Raw genomic sequence first — 14,445 nt, 5'->3', positions numbered from 1 at the left:
ACATTTGACAAAATAAACATCCTTTTGTGATAAAAAAAAAACCTTAAGCAAATTAAGTAGAAATAGAATGTGCCTCAATATAATAAAGGCTTCATAAATAATAAGCACACATCTCACATCATACTCTATAGTGAAAAGCTGAAAGCATTTTTTTCTAAGGTCAAGAAGAAGGCAAAGATGTCTCTGACCACTTGTATCCAATGTAGTACTTGAAGTACTAGTATGAGTAATTAGGTAAGAAAAAGAAATAAAAGACATCCAAATCAAAAAAGAAGAAATCAAATTGTCTCTGTTTACGTATAACACGATAATATTAAAACAAACTGTTAGAATTGGTAAATGAATTCAGTAAAATTGTAGGATACAAAACCAAAACATGAAGCTTGGCTACATATCTATATACTAACAACTACCTGACAAAGAAGTTAAGAAAGATTTTATTTACAATAGCATTAAAAATAAAATACTTAAGGATACATTAATCCAAAAAAGTAAAATATTTGTACATTGAAAACTACAAAACATTGATTAAAAGCATTGAAGAAGTCATAGATAAATTAAAAATTATTCCATTTTTCTGGGCTAGAAGAGCTAATATTGCTAAAATGTCCATGCTACCCAAAGTAATGTACAGATTACAATGCACTCTCTATAAAAAATTAATGTCATTTTTCATGGAAATAGAACAAATAGTTTTTAAATTTGTATGAAACCACAAAAGAACCCAAGTGGATAGGAATCTTGAGCAAGAAGAGCAATGTTTGACACATCACATTTCCTAATATCAAGCTATATTACAAAACTTTAGTATTCAGAACAGTATGTTATTTGTATAAAACAGACACATTGATCAATGGAACAGAATACAAAGTCCAGAAACAAACCCATGCATATATTGTCATGTAATTTTGACAACGATTCTAAGAATGCCAACTTGGAAAAATAATTTCTTTAATAAATGGTGTTAGGTAAACTAGATATTCTTATACAAAAAAAAATAGCTATCATACCCCATATGCAAAAGTCAATTCAACATGGATTAATGACTTAAATGTAAGACCTGAAACTGTAAAATTTCTAGAAGAAAACATAAGTGAAAATGTCCTTGACATTGATCTTAGAAATAATGTTTACATTTTGACACCTAAAGCAAAGACAACAAAATTGAATATAAGCAAGTGGGACTAAATTAAATTAATTTTCTTCTGTACAGCAAAGGAAACAATTAACAAAATAAAAAGGTAATCCATAGAATGGGAGAAAATACTTGCAAATCATATATCAGACAAAGGGTTAATATCCAAAAATATATATGAAAAACTTTTACAACTCGATAAAAAACTACTCATAAATAACCCAATTAAAAATGGGAAAATTATGGATTTTGAATAGACATTTTTTCCAAAGAAGGCATGCAAATTTCCAATTGGTACATAAGAAGGTGCTCAACATCATTAGTCATCAAGAAACTGCAAATTAAGACCACAATTAACATATCACCTTGCACATGTTAAAATGTCTATTGTCAAAAAGACAAGAGATGACAAATACTGGATAGGATGTGAAGGAAAGGGAATCTTCATACACTGTTGTTAATAGAATTGCAAATTGGTGCTGCCATTATGTAAAATTATGTAAATTGTATTCAAAATATTAAACATATGATCCAGCAATCCCATTTCTGGGTATATATGTAAAAGAAAATAAAATCCCAAACACAAAAAGATAACTTTACCCCTATGTTCATTGCAGCATTATTTACAATAGCCAAAATATAGACAATAACATAAGTGTCCATCAATGGATAAGTGGCTAAAAAATGTGGTGTATATGGAATAATATTCAGTCTTATAAAAGGATATCTTTCCATGTGGGACAACATGAATTAACCAGGAGGACATTATGCTAAGTACAATAAGCCACACAGAGAAAGACAAATACTTTATGATTTCATATAAAAGTGAAATCTAAAAAAGCTAAACTCATGGGACAAAGAATGGAATGATGGTTGTCACAGCCTGGGATGGGGTAGAGAGGGAATAAGAGACTTGGCAAAAGTGCACAAACTTACAGTTATAGGTTAAGTAAGTTTAAGAATATAATTAATGTTCAGCATGATGACTATAGTTAATAACACTGCATTGTTATACTTCAAATTTGCTAAGATAGTAAATTTTAAGCATTCTCAACAGTGAAAGTAAATATGTGAAGAGATGGATGTGTTAATTAATTTGATTGTGGGAAATTCTTTCACAATACATATGCATATCAAATCATCATGTTGTGCACTTGAAATACATTATATTTTTATTTTTCATTTATACCTCCATAAAACTGGGGGAAAACAAAGGAATTACCTGGAGTATTAATACAATGATTACATAATTTGGTAAAGTCTTATTATTTTACATCCAAGATATAAGAGCTTGGAAATCAAAAGGAATAGAAGATGGTACATGCCTATGTGAACAAGATTTCACATATGCCTCATTCCATTCCTCAGGTGGATTATATTGCATCTACTTCCACCCCTGCAGTAGTTTATAGTTCTATGTTGGATTTACAGATAGCTAAGGGTGTCAAAATATAACCTATATTTTCTCAGTATGAACTTCAGCCCAACATACTCCCTCAGATTCAATGTCAAAACACATATTGTGGAAGGTGGTTCTACTTGTGTTTCTCCATAAGTGTGGGTAGCTGATGAACAGGGCTTCTATGTGTAAGAACTGAAATCATAATGCCCTTCTCCATTGAGCAAAAGCAACCCAAATGCTACTGTGTTATCTCAAACTATCCAAGCTATTTTCTAAGATGTTTTTCTGCTCTACCAAATCTAAAACATTCTTTTGTATTTTTCCCCTTAAAATTTTAAAACCAAGCATATTTTAAAAGAAAAAATATTCATATGTTTTTCATTAATTTATACTTAAATCATTACAAGTCCGCTTTGCAAGAGCTTTTTGATGTCCAGAGAGTATTTTTGGGTGCTTTTTATAAGTCATTTAAAGCTGATCTCTCTTATATTTTCTTCTTATTCTGTCACTTGCAAAAGGGAAAGAAGAAAAAAAGAGAGAGAAGGATGGCAGGAAGGAGAGAGAGAGAGAAGAAAGAAAAGAAAAGAAAGAAAGAAAGAAAGAAAGAAAGAAAGAAAGAAAGAAAGAAAGAAAGAAAGAAAGAAAGAAAGAAAGAAAGAAAGAAAGAAAGAAAGAAAGAAAGAAAGAAAGAAAGAAAGAGAAAGAAAAGGAGAAAGAAAAGGAGGGGAGAGGAGGGGAGGGGAAGAGAGAGCAAAGGAGGGGAGGGGAGGAAGGAAGGGGAAAAAGAGATTGAATTTAGCTGAAAGCAGGTAAGTTTTCACTCAAGAAGTTGTGTCTTTTAAATCTTCAGTTTACATGTATCAGTTTATTTCTAAACTAAGATGTGTGTACACTCATTCTCAAAAAGTCAGACACTAGGTAGTTAAACATAATGCCTTTACATAGTTATATAAAATTATGACTCTTTTGTTTGGAGTCTTTCTTCAAAAATAAATGATACTCTTTAAGGTTTATTTACAATGCCTTCATCCCACACAATTCACAATGCACAAATCATAAACCACATTGCCATTCCTAGTCTCTCTCTCCTATTCCCCAGGTACTGCAATGGCACGCTGTCATGTGCAGACTTCCAAGTATCTTTTTAGTCAGTTCCTCAATGTGGATTCTAAAGTCAACATAACTCAGTTTATAGACACTGAGATTGTGCCTGAGGGGCACTGGAAGTGGAGAAAAGGATATTGTGCAGATTATTGGGGGTGGGGTCTTTAAATTATTTTCTTAACTACTGAGAAAATTATGTTTTGGAGAAAATTAATTTTGTGGAGAATGTTAATTATTGCAACCATTGCTTTTGTGTATAGACGCCCAGGTATTCAAGTTTCTAAACCAATGCCATGTGAGGCTTTCACACTTGGGTTTTCTCTTGTATCTTCCCACAGTAATGCTGGACAATTTATCTTTTCTGTTTTAAACATTTTATTTATTTATTTATTTATTTATTTATTTTTAGAGAGAGGGGAAGGAAAGGAGAGAGAGAGAGAAACATCAATGTGTGATTGCCTCTCACATATTCCGCACTGGGGACCTGGCCTGCAACCCAGGCATGTGCCCTGATTGGGAATCAGCAACAGTTTGATTCAGAGGCCTGTGCTCAATCTACTGAGCTACACCAGCCAGGGCTGGACAATTTATCTTGAGCCCTTTTGACCTTCAGAAGACACTATATCATGGTGCTGAAAAGTTAATGAATAGTTTTTTTAATCTATGAATATTTTATGCCAACTGAGACTAATAAGCAAAACATTAGTGGTAGTACTAATGGAAAATGAGTTCTCAAATTATGAACTATTTATAATTAAATAATTGCATATATAATACCATTAGCAGAAGCCAAGAAAATCTACATACCTTTACCTTACCAATTTAACTTGGACAAATTTATGAAAAGTAGACAATGATAAATCATTACAAATATTTAGAAAGAGTTTGCTTCTACTGGTGAAATATTTGAAATTTATTTAGCAAGGAGTTACATGTTTTATAAAAGGCAATAAAATGAAGCTATTTATAGCATGATTCTAGGATAATATATAATAATACAAGAAGTTTATAGTATGTTGAGTTTAAAATGTCTATTTTATAAGAGAATTACTACATAATTCTATATTCATCCTTAATTAGGACTAAAATAACAGGAACTAAGATTAAGGCATTAAGGACAATTTTACCTTTCTTTTTTATTGCATATATTTTAAAATTTTCCTACAATGTACCTGCAATATATTTTGTAATATAATTTTATATTTAGTACAGATGTACAGTGTTTTTGTAACATAAAAATCAGGATCTCTGACATTAATTCATAATCTAGGACATACGTGCATTTTTCTAAGAAAGTTCAATGTACAGATCACTATACTAAATGCTAAACTTTTGCCTTCCCTAACTTCTGATGAAGATGAACTAATAGTTTTATCTTTCTGTGATCCAAGAAAACAACATAAAGCCTTGCCATCAGATGCCAGTGTCTGTTGGGACTACTTTAGGGTTAGTATTAAAATAATGCAGAATCTAATCTCTGTCAATATGAATACGCATAGGACCTTCATACTATATAAAAACCTCAGTAAGATCAGTGAATCAGTGGCCAGATAAAATTCCAAATGCCAAATGCTTTTTGTATTAAGTAGAGTTCTCTATATAGTGGGCTTGTATTTTTGGTCCTAGTGACTTTTCTCCCTGAATTTTATTATAGTTATATAATTTTATAACTTAATAAATCATTTCTCTGGTCTTAGTTTATAAAAGCACTTTGAACATAGAGAAATCATTTTATTGTATATCATTTGCATTACTATTTTTCCTGCCATCAAGTTACCACCTCCCCTTTATTTTTTCTTGCTACCATGAACTTCAGAAATTCCAATCACTTCCATCAGAAGGTTAAACACAACAAACTTAGAGTCACACATCTCATTTAATTCTCACAAGAAACCTATGAGGTAAACGATGTTACTGTCTCCATATTACAGATGAGAAAACTGAGATCTGCAAAAGTTAGATATTCTTTCCAGTGGAGCATGGATAGTAATTAGCCAAGATAGGATTCAACTTTAGTACTATTTAAATCCAACTCCTCACCATTTTGAAAGCAATAATGCATACAAAATGCTTAATGCAGTCCCTGATATTCCCCCAGCCAGACAGAATGTTCCAAGTCTAAGAAACATAAAGTAGGAAAAGAGAAAAATCCTTTTACCACCAGGTTTCAGACTATATCTATTATCGTTTTAAATTATACAAATAAGGGTATCAGCTCCATTTTATTTCCACATCCAGCAAGTATGACATATGATTTCTGGCAAAATAATTGTTGTGATAAAATTCAATTACTATAAAACTATGTGGAGATCCTATAATCTATTATAATATTCATTGTGGTGAACTTTAGTCAAGTGGAAGGGAAAACTATCTGAACAAGTCCCACTACTGAAATTGACAAAGGCATTACCTAACTTAAAATGTCTCTTTCTGTTTGCACATTTAGATTATTTCATGATACCTAAGGAAAGATAGTTTTGATAATTGTTTTAGCATATTTTCCATCTGAAAAAAGGGGTAAAGGCATGGAAAAGAGAGAGAAAGAGAGTGAGAGAGAGAGAGGAGAGAGAGAGAACACTGTGTCTTTTGTCTTAAGGGTTTTTTAAAAATGGATGTCTCCAGGGGTGGTTTTCAATAGAATATTTATCAGCTTTTCTGGTGTGTCTCCTCAGGGTTGTGGTCTCCATTGATAGGTTAGAACCAGGACAGGGGATGATTATTCATTACAGCTGGTCCTAATGTCAGCATGATATTGCACACCTGGCCTTTCTGCTTTCTCTGGGGCCTAGATATTATCTCTAGTTGAACGAAAATTCTGTCTCTGTGGTCAACAGACCCAAGGCTTTGTTCATAACATTATTTGATTCAGATCAGAACTTCATTATCTTGAGGGATTAATGCTTAAGGGACCTGAAACATTCCAACATCCGAATTATAGGGGTACCAGAAGGAGAAGAGAAAGAGAAACAAGTGGAAAACTTATTTTAACAAATAATAAAGGAGAGCTTTCCCACTCTTGCAAAGGAAATAGACTTCCAGGAAGTCCAGGAAGCTCAGAGACTCCCAAAGAAGTTGGACCCAAGGAAGCACACACCAAGGCACATCATAATTACATTAGCCAAGATTAAAGATAAGGAGAGAATTCTAGAAGAAGCAAGAGACAAGGAGACAGTAACCTACAAAGGAGTTCCCATCAGACTGTCAGCTGATTTCTCAAAAGAGACCTTACAGGCAAGAAGGGGCTGGAAAGAAGCATTCAAAGTCATGAAAGGCAAGGACCTACATCCCAGATTGCTCTATCCAGCAAAGCTTTCATTTAGAATGGAAGGGCATATAAAGTGCTTCTCAGATGAGGTCAAGTTAAAGGAGTTCATCATCACCAAGCCCTTATTATATGAAATGTTAAAGGGACTTATCTAAGAAAAAGAAGATAAAAAATATGAACAGTAAAATGACAGTAAACCCACAGTTATTAACAACCACACCTAAAACAAAAGCAAACTAAGCAAACAAGTAGAACAGGAACAGAACCACAGAAATTTAGATCACATGGAGAGATAGCAACAAGGGGAGTGGGAGGAGGAGAGAGGGGGAAAAGGTAGAGAGAATAAGTAGCATAGAAGATAGGGAGAAAATAGACAGGGGGAGGGCAAGAATAGTATGGGAAATGTAGAAGCTAAAGAACTTATGACACATGGACATGAATTAAAGGGGGAAATGTGGGTGGGAGGAGGTGTGCAGGGGGGAGGGGAGTGAAGGGGAGAAATGGGACAAGTGTAACAGCATAATTAATAAAATATATTTTAAAAAAGGCTTAAGGGAGTGGTTATGTAAGGGCTTGTATAGGACTCGCAAGAGGCTTTCCTTTGGCCTCCTTGTTTGTACTCTAAGGTATTCTACAAAATAACTAGTGACATGCCAGGAAGCAAAAGGTCAGGAGGTTGTACAAACCACATGACCAATGATATGAAAATTCAGGCAGTCTAAACTGCATGACTAGCAGTATGCCAGAGAAGGTAAGGTCACGCTGGTGGAAAGATTCTACCTTACAATTGTCCATTGCTAGGCACCCAGGACTTTTTGCCCTAGTAACCTTTCAAATCAGGCCTGTTCTTCCTACTCTTCTCTTTCTGTCTAACTGCTAACTATATCATTCCCTCCTCAAGGATCCTTGGGTCTTAGTTCTTTAAAGGGAAAGAGGAGTAGAATCTCTTCTGTAGCTGCTTTCTGCTGAAAAGGTGTGGAGTTTTTCTTCAGAGCCTGATCCTTATTCTCTGTCAGAGGAATGATAAGGTCTGGGCACAGAAGGAGGTTGCAATGGTGTCTAGAGTCAGTAAGGGGCAGCATTCCCAGTTTATGAGTAGGGTTTGTAACCTGGTAGAGATAAATTTTGTTATAAATCTAAATATAGTTAGAACAATAAGAACTATGACAAGTGGTCTGATGAAAGGGAGTATGCAGGTGAGGATACTGAGGCATCCACAGGCTGGCTGGCCCAAATTTCATATGTTGTTTACCCTGACCAACAGGTAACATCTTTGGTGATTAAAAAAATCAGGATACAGTTCAGTTTACAGGTAGAAAAGTAGAACTTTAAAGGCAACTGAACCAGAGTCTAATATCCACAACTGTGAATTACAGATTCTACTGAAGCAAAATTTCTCCTAAAATCACTCTGAATTTTATCAAAGAGCTAAATTATTTCTTGTAGTTTTTTGGTTTGTGGTTACCATGTGCTTCATATATACTAAGCTATGTTTATAGCAGTCTGTTTTAAGTTGATGATTGCTTAGTTGAACATGTTCTATAATCGCTATCACTTATATTCACCCCACCTACATTTATGTTTTTGTGTCTTTGTGTTTATGTGCATTCCTTAATTTACTGTTGTAATTACATATGTAATTGCTTTTGCCTTTTAAATTTTGTTCTCACTTTAGTGTTGGTTGATCCACTGTTTTTATTACGTGTTTTCATTTGTCAGTGAGAATTGTTTTCTTTGCAATATTTTCTTAATCACGATTTGTATTATTTCTTCTTCTTAAAGAAGTCCCTTTAATGTTTCTTATACTGGTTTGGTGAAGATAAATTCTTTCATCTTTTTCTTGTACAGAAAGTTCTTTATCACTGCTTTGATTTTAAATGACAACCTTGCTGGGTATAGTAATCTTGGCTGTAGGTCCTTGCTTTTCATCACTACTCACCTGCAAATTTCTGTTGAGAAGTCAGCTGAGAGTCTTATGGGAATTTCCTTGTAGATAACTGCTTTTCTCTTACTGTCTTTAAGATTCTCTCTTTCTGGTCAAGATGGTAGAGTAGGTAAACATGGTAATTGCATCCTTCCACAAACATCAAAATTACAACCAAACTATGGAACAACCATCATTCAGCAACTCCTCAGATCTAGCTAAACAGGTGTCCTATGAGTAAAGATATAAAGAAGAAGCCATATGGAGACTGGTAGGAGGTTCAGAGATGAAGAACATGCTGGTCTCACACCCACATGTGACATTTAAAAATCAGAAGAAATATCTCAGGTGTGGAGGTCCCCCCTGAGGCGTGAAGATCCCAGCTCTAGAACAGAACCCTCAGCCAGGAAGAGAAGTCATGATAATGTCCACTGTGTAAACGAGTGGAAATTGTTGAGTGAGATGTAGGGCCTCTGAAGTCCTAGGCATTCCTATTAAAAGGCTGGCACATGGACTTCCTCAGACTGTCTTGCTCTGAGCTCTAGAACAGGGTCAGAAAGTTGAAAGATACCAGGGACATTTGGGGGAGGGGGGGTGGTAGAACTTAATTGGCTGGCTTTAGGGAGAGAGCTGGAGGAACAGCTTTCTTGAAGACAGAAGTGATGGCAAAGGCCATTTCCCCCCACACACAGAGCTGGCAGGTGGGTATCATATCTGAGTCTTCATTAATCCAGCTAACACTTTATTTCTTTGAGTAAGTACCAAAGAGTGAAATTTCTGGGTAATATGGTAGATCCGTTTTAATTTTTTTTGAGGAATCTCTATACTATTTTTTAATAGTGACTGTACTGATTTTCATCAATATTTCATGATTTCCTTTTTCTTATCTTCACCAATACTTGTTTGTTGATTTAAGATTTATCAATGGTAAATTAACAACATGTGTGAGGTGATATCTCTTGTGGTTTTAATTTGCATTTCCCTAATGATTAGTGATGTTAAGTATCTTTTTATATGTCTGTTAGCCACCTGTAATGTCCTCTTTATAGAAATGTCTGTTCAGATCATCTGCCAATTTTTTAATCTGATTGTTTTTTTATGCTAAGTTATATAAGTTCCTTGTTAATAGTGGATATTTACCAATTATTGGATGTATCATTGGCAAATATCTTCTCCCATTTGGTAGGTTGTCTTTTCATTTTGTAGGTAGTTTTCTTAATTGTAAAATATTTTAATTCAGCAATTTTCAACCTTTTTTGTCTCGTGGCATGCATAAACTAATTACTAAAATAGTGTAACACACACAAAAAAGTGTATTTTTGGTCAATCTGACAACAATAGGTATGATTTTGACTCATTCACAGTGGACAGTTACTGTTGTGTTGGCTGTTGACATGATTTTATTTGACAATCTAAGGGAAAAAGGATCACTGTCCCTTGAATAGTTAGGTATTGCATGTTTTGATTTTTTTTTTACTATAGACATGGGCTTTTGGGGGGAACTGTTGAGGAAAGAGACGGAGGAGCTAGCACTGGTGGGTATATGGGGAAAGGGGATTCTGCACTTGCTTTTTAATTTAGTGCATTCTGCCTAGAATTTAGGATGAGTGGAAGCAGCTGTAGAAGTTAGAGGAGAGGAAAAGGGAAGGTCATAGAATGGATGCTTTCCTAAGGGAAGGAAGCCAGGGCCAAGATATGGGGACAGGGAGTGGGGAAGGAAGGCATTCTTCATATGCTTAGACTCAACCAAAGTCACTGATGTCAGCTTCCCCAAGCCCCCTGCACTCTCCAGCTCCTGGCCCAGATGGTGGCTCTGCTAGCTACCTCAATACAGGGGAGGGAGATGAGAAGTGGAGAATGGTAGCACCATCTGCCTCTAAGTCCTTTTCCTAGGGGAAGTGCTCATTCAGTCTGCCCTGAAGTTCCAGCCACAGCCAGGAGGACGTCAGGAAGCCAGGATGCAGGCAGGGGAACAACTGTGCCCTCTACACCTCTCCTGACACTCCGCCCCTCACAGGTCCCTCACATGAGGTTGTAACCATTGGATAATTCTTTGTGTATCTTGCTTTTGTTCCCATTTTCCTGGCCTGCCCATCCCACCTCCTGAGGGGATGCTGCGGTCCCCAGCATGAGTCAGTAGGGCACAGCTGCCTATGGCCATGGCCAAGAAAGGCCACTGTGGACACTTGGAAGACATCCCTGAGGCTGCGCTCAGAGGACCAGAAGGAGCGCTTCAGTAGGATGCAGCCCTTACCTGCTTGGCCAGCACAATGCCCTGCTCATGTATAACAGGGATAAGCCACTGCTTAGACAGCTCCTTCAGTGTGGTCAGGTCAGTTTGTACGTATATTTACAGCCAACCAGCACAACCTTGGAATTGGGGTAAAATTCCTGAGTCCCCCCTTGCCACTTCTTGAGCACATTATCCAGTGTTTCTGGTTACCCAGTGTTGAAGCAGATGAGTACAGCATCTGTCTGAATCAGGATAGGCCAGTGCCAAGACATTATCATAGTGTTCTGGGAACCTGAAGTGTCCCACATACGGAGTTCAATGAGATGCTTGCAGACCATGTGGAGCCCCCCACCAGGGGGAACAGAGTCCCTCTGCTCTAACCTCAGCCCCTTAAAATTTCTTGTGGCACACCATATGTGCCATAGCACAACAGCTGAAAATTGCTATTTTAGTTTGAGGTAGTAACATTTTGTTATTGTTTGTTTTATTTGCTGAAGGAGATATATCCAAAAATTGTTTGTAAGAGTGATGTCAAAGAGTTTACTACCTAATTTTCTTCTAGTTTTATGGTTTTAAGTCTTAATATTTGTCTTTAATGAATTTTGAGTTTACTCTCATGAATGGTGTAAGAGGGTGATCTAGTTTTATCTTTTGGATATATCCGTCCAGTTTTTACAATACCATTTATAGATGAGACTGTTTTACCCCCTTGCATATTCTTGTGTGGTTTTTTTTTTGTCATAGATTAATTGAACATATATGCATTGGTTTAATTCTGGGCTCTCTATTCTGTTCTGTTGATCTATGTTTCTGTTTTATGCCAGTACCATGCTGTTTAGATTACTATAACCTGGTAGTATTGTTTCCTATCAGGTATCAGGATGCCTCAAACTGTTTTGTCTCAATACTGCTTTGGCTATTCTGGTTCCTTTGTGATTTCATATAAATTTTAGGATGATTTTTCTAGTTCTGTGAAAAAATGCTGTTCATATTTTGATAAGGATTTCATTGACTCCACAGATTGATTTGGCTAGTATCAACATTTTAGCAGTGTTATTTTTCCTATCCATAATCATGGTATAACTTTTCAATAATTCATATTTTCTTAAGTTTGTTTCTTCAATGTTCTTATAGTTTTCTGAATGCAGAGCTTCCACTTTCTTGATTAAATTTATTCCTAGGTAATTCATTCCTGTTGATGCAATTACAAATGGGATCATTTTCTTAATTTTCATTTCTGATAGCTTGTTATTGTTGTGGGAAAATAAAACTGATTCCTGAATATTAATTTTATATCTTGATAGTTCACAAAATTCATTTATTCATTCTAATAGTTTTTGGTGAAATATTTAGGGTTCTCTATGCACAATCTCACCAGATCATTAATATTGACAGTCAAAGTTCTTCCTTTTCAATTCAGATATATGTTATTTATTTGTTCTTTACTGATTGTTACAGCTAGGACTTCCGAGTCTATTTTAATAAAAGTTGTGAAAGTCTAAGTTCTTGTTGTTCCTGCTCTTAGAGGAAAAGCTTTCAGTTTTCAGTATCAAGTAGGATTTTAGATGTGGATTTGTCATATGTAGCTCTTATTATGTTGAGGTATGTTCCCTCTAGCCCCATTTTGCTAAAATGTGTTTAGTCATAAATGGATGTTGGATTTTGTCAAATAGTTTTTGAAAGCATTAATAGGATTATTTGATTTTTATCTTTAATTTTTTAATTTTTTAATTTAAATTTTATTGTATTTTTTCCATTACCATTTAGTCCCCTTATACACCCCTTCCTTCAGCATCACTACACTGTTGTTCATGTCCATGAGTCCTTTTTCCTTTTTGCTCAATTCCTCCACTGCCCAACCTCTCCCTTTCCACTAGCTGTCATCTATTCTCCATCTATAAGTCTGTCATTGTTTTGTTTGTTAGTTCATTAGAACCCACATGTGAGTGAAATCATATGGTATTTGCCATTCTCTGACTGGCTTATTTCACTTAGCATAATGTTCTCTAGGTCCATTCATACTATTGCAAGGGGTAAAACTTTCTCCTTTTATATGGCTAAATAGTACTCTATTGTGTAAATTTCCCATAGTTGTTTTATACACTCGTCGACTGATGGACACTTGGGCTGCTTGCATATCTTGGCAACTGTAAATAACACTATAATGAACATTGGTGTGCTTATGTTCTTTCAAATTAGTGTTTTGGGTTCCTTTGAATATATTACCAGAAGTGGGACCATTGAATCAGAAGACAGGTCTATTTTTAATTTTTAGGTATCTCCATACTGCTTTCCACAGTGGCCTCACCAGTCTATAGTCCCAACAACAGTGGAAAAGAGTTCCCCTTTCTTCACAACCTCACCAGCACTTGTTCTTTGTTTATTGATTGATGATAGCCATTCTGACAGGTGTGAGGTGATATCTCATTGTGGTTTTAATTTGCAATTCTCCGATGGTTAGTGATGTTGAACCTCTTTTCATATGTTTATTGGTAATCTGTATGTCCTCTTTGGAGAAATGGTTATTTAGATCATTTGCCCATTAATAGGGTTTCTTTTTCTTTTATTTTTTTTTTGGTGTTGAATTTTTTAAGCACTTTATAAATTTTGTATATTAACTCCTTATCAGATTTATCAGTGATTATGTTTTCCCATATTTTGGATTGTCTTTTTATTTTGTTCATGATTCCCTTTGATGTGCAAAAACTTTTTAGTATGATGTAGTCCCATTTGTTTGTTTTTCTTTTGTTTCCCTTGCTTGGAGATATATAGCCAGTAAAAATCGCTACAAACGATATCTGAGATTTTGCTGTGTTTTCTTCTAGAATTTTTATGGTTTGTGGTCTAAAATTTAAGTCTTTTTCTGTTTTGAATTTGTTCTTATGTGTGGTGTAGAAAGTGGTCTAGTTTCATTTTTTTCACATATCTGTCCAGTTTTCACAAAACGTTTTATTGAACAATCTTTAGCCCATTGTAGGTACTTGCTTCCTTTGTTGAATATTAATTGACTATATAGGTGTAGGTTTATTTCTGGGCTCTCTATTCTATTCTATTGATTTATATGTCTGTCTGTTTTTTCTTACCAGTACCATGCATGTTTTCATTACTATGGCCTTGTAGTAAAGTTTGGTATTAGGTAATTTGATTCCTCCTACTTTGTTTTTCTTTTTCATAATCACTGTTACTATGCAGGGATTTTGTGGTTCTATATAAAAGTCTCCATAAACTTAAGAAGATTAAAATTATATCAAATATATTCTCTGACCATAATGCTATGAAACTAGAAATCAATCACAAGAACAGTGAAAAACACACAAAAACATGAAAGCTAAATAACATTATTAAACAATGAATGGGCCAAAAAAATGATGTCAAGGAAGGA

The 14,445-nt window shown here is 35.1% G+C and overlaps 1 pseudogene; it reads right to left on the bottom strand.

Moving 5' to 3' along the window:
* Positions 1-10,852: 10,852 nt before the first annotated feature.
* Positions 10,853-11,401, bottom strand: LOC123811243 (annotated as a pseudogene).
* Between the last annotated feature and the right edge of the window lie 3,044 nt (positions 11,402-14,445).

The sequence above is a fragment of the Phyllostomus hastatus genome, unplaced genomic scaffold (assembly GCF_019186645.2).
Source record: "Phyllostomus hastatus isolate PE091 unplaced genomic scaffold, TTU_PhHast_1.1 phas_scaffold_78, whole genome shotgun sequence".
NCBI classification, from domain to species: Eukaryota; Metazoa; Chordata; class Mammalia; order Chiroptera; family Phyllostomidae; genus Phyllostomus; species Phyllostomus hastatus.
The sequence above is the reverse complement of the archived record's forward strand: the minus strand, read 5'-3'. Positions and strand labels throughout refer to the sequence as shown.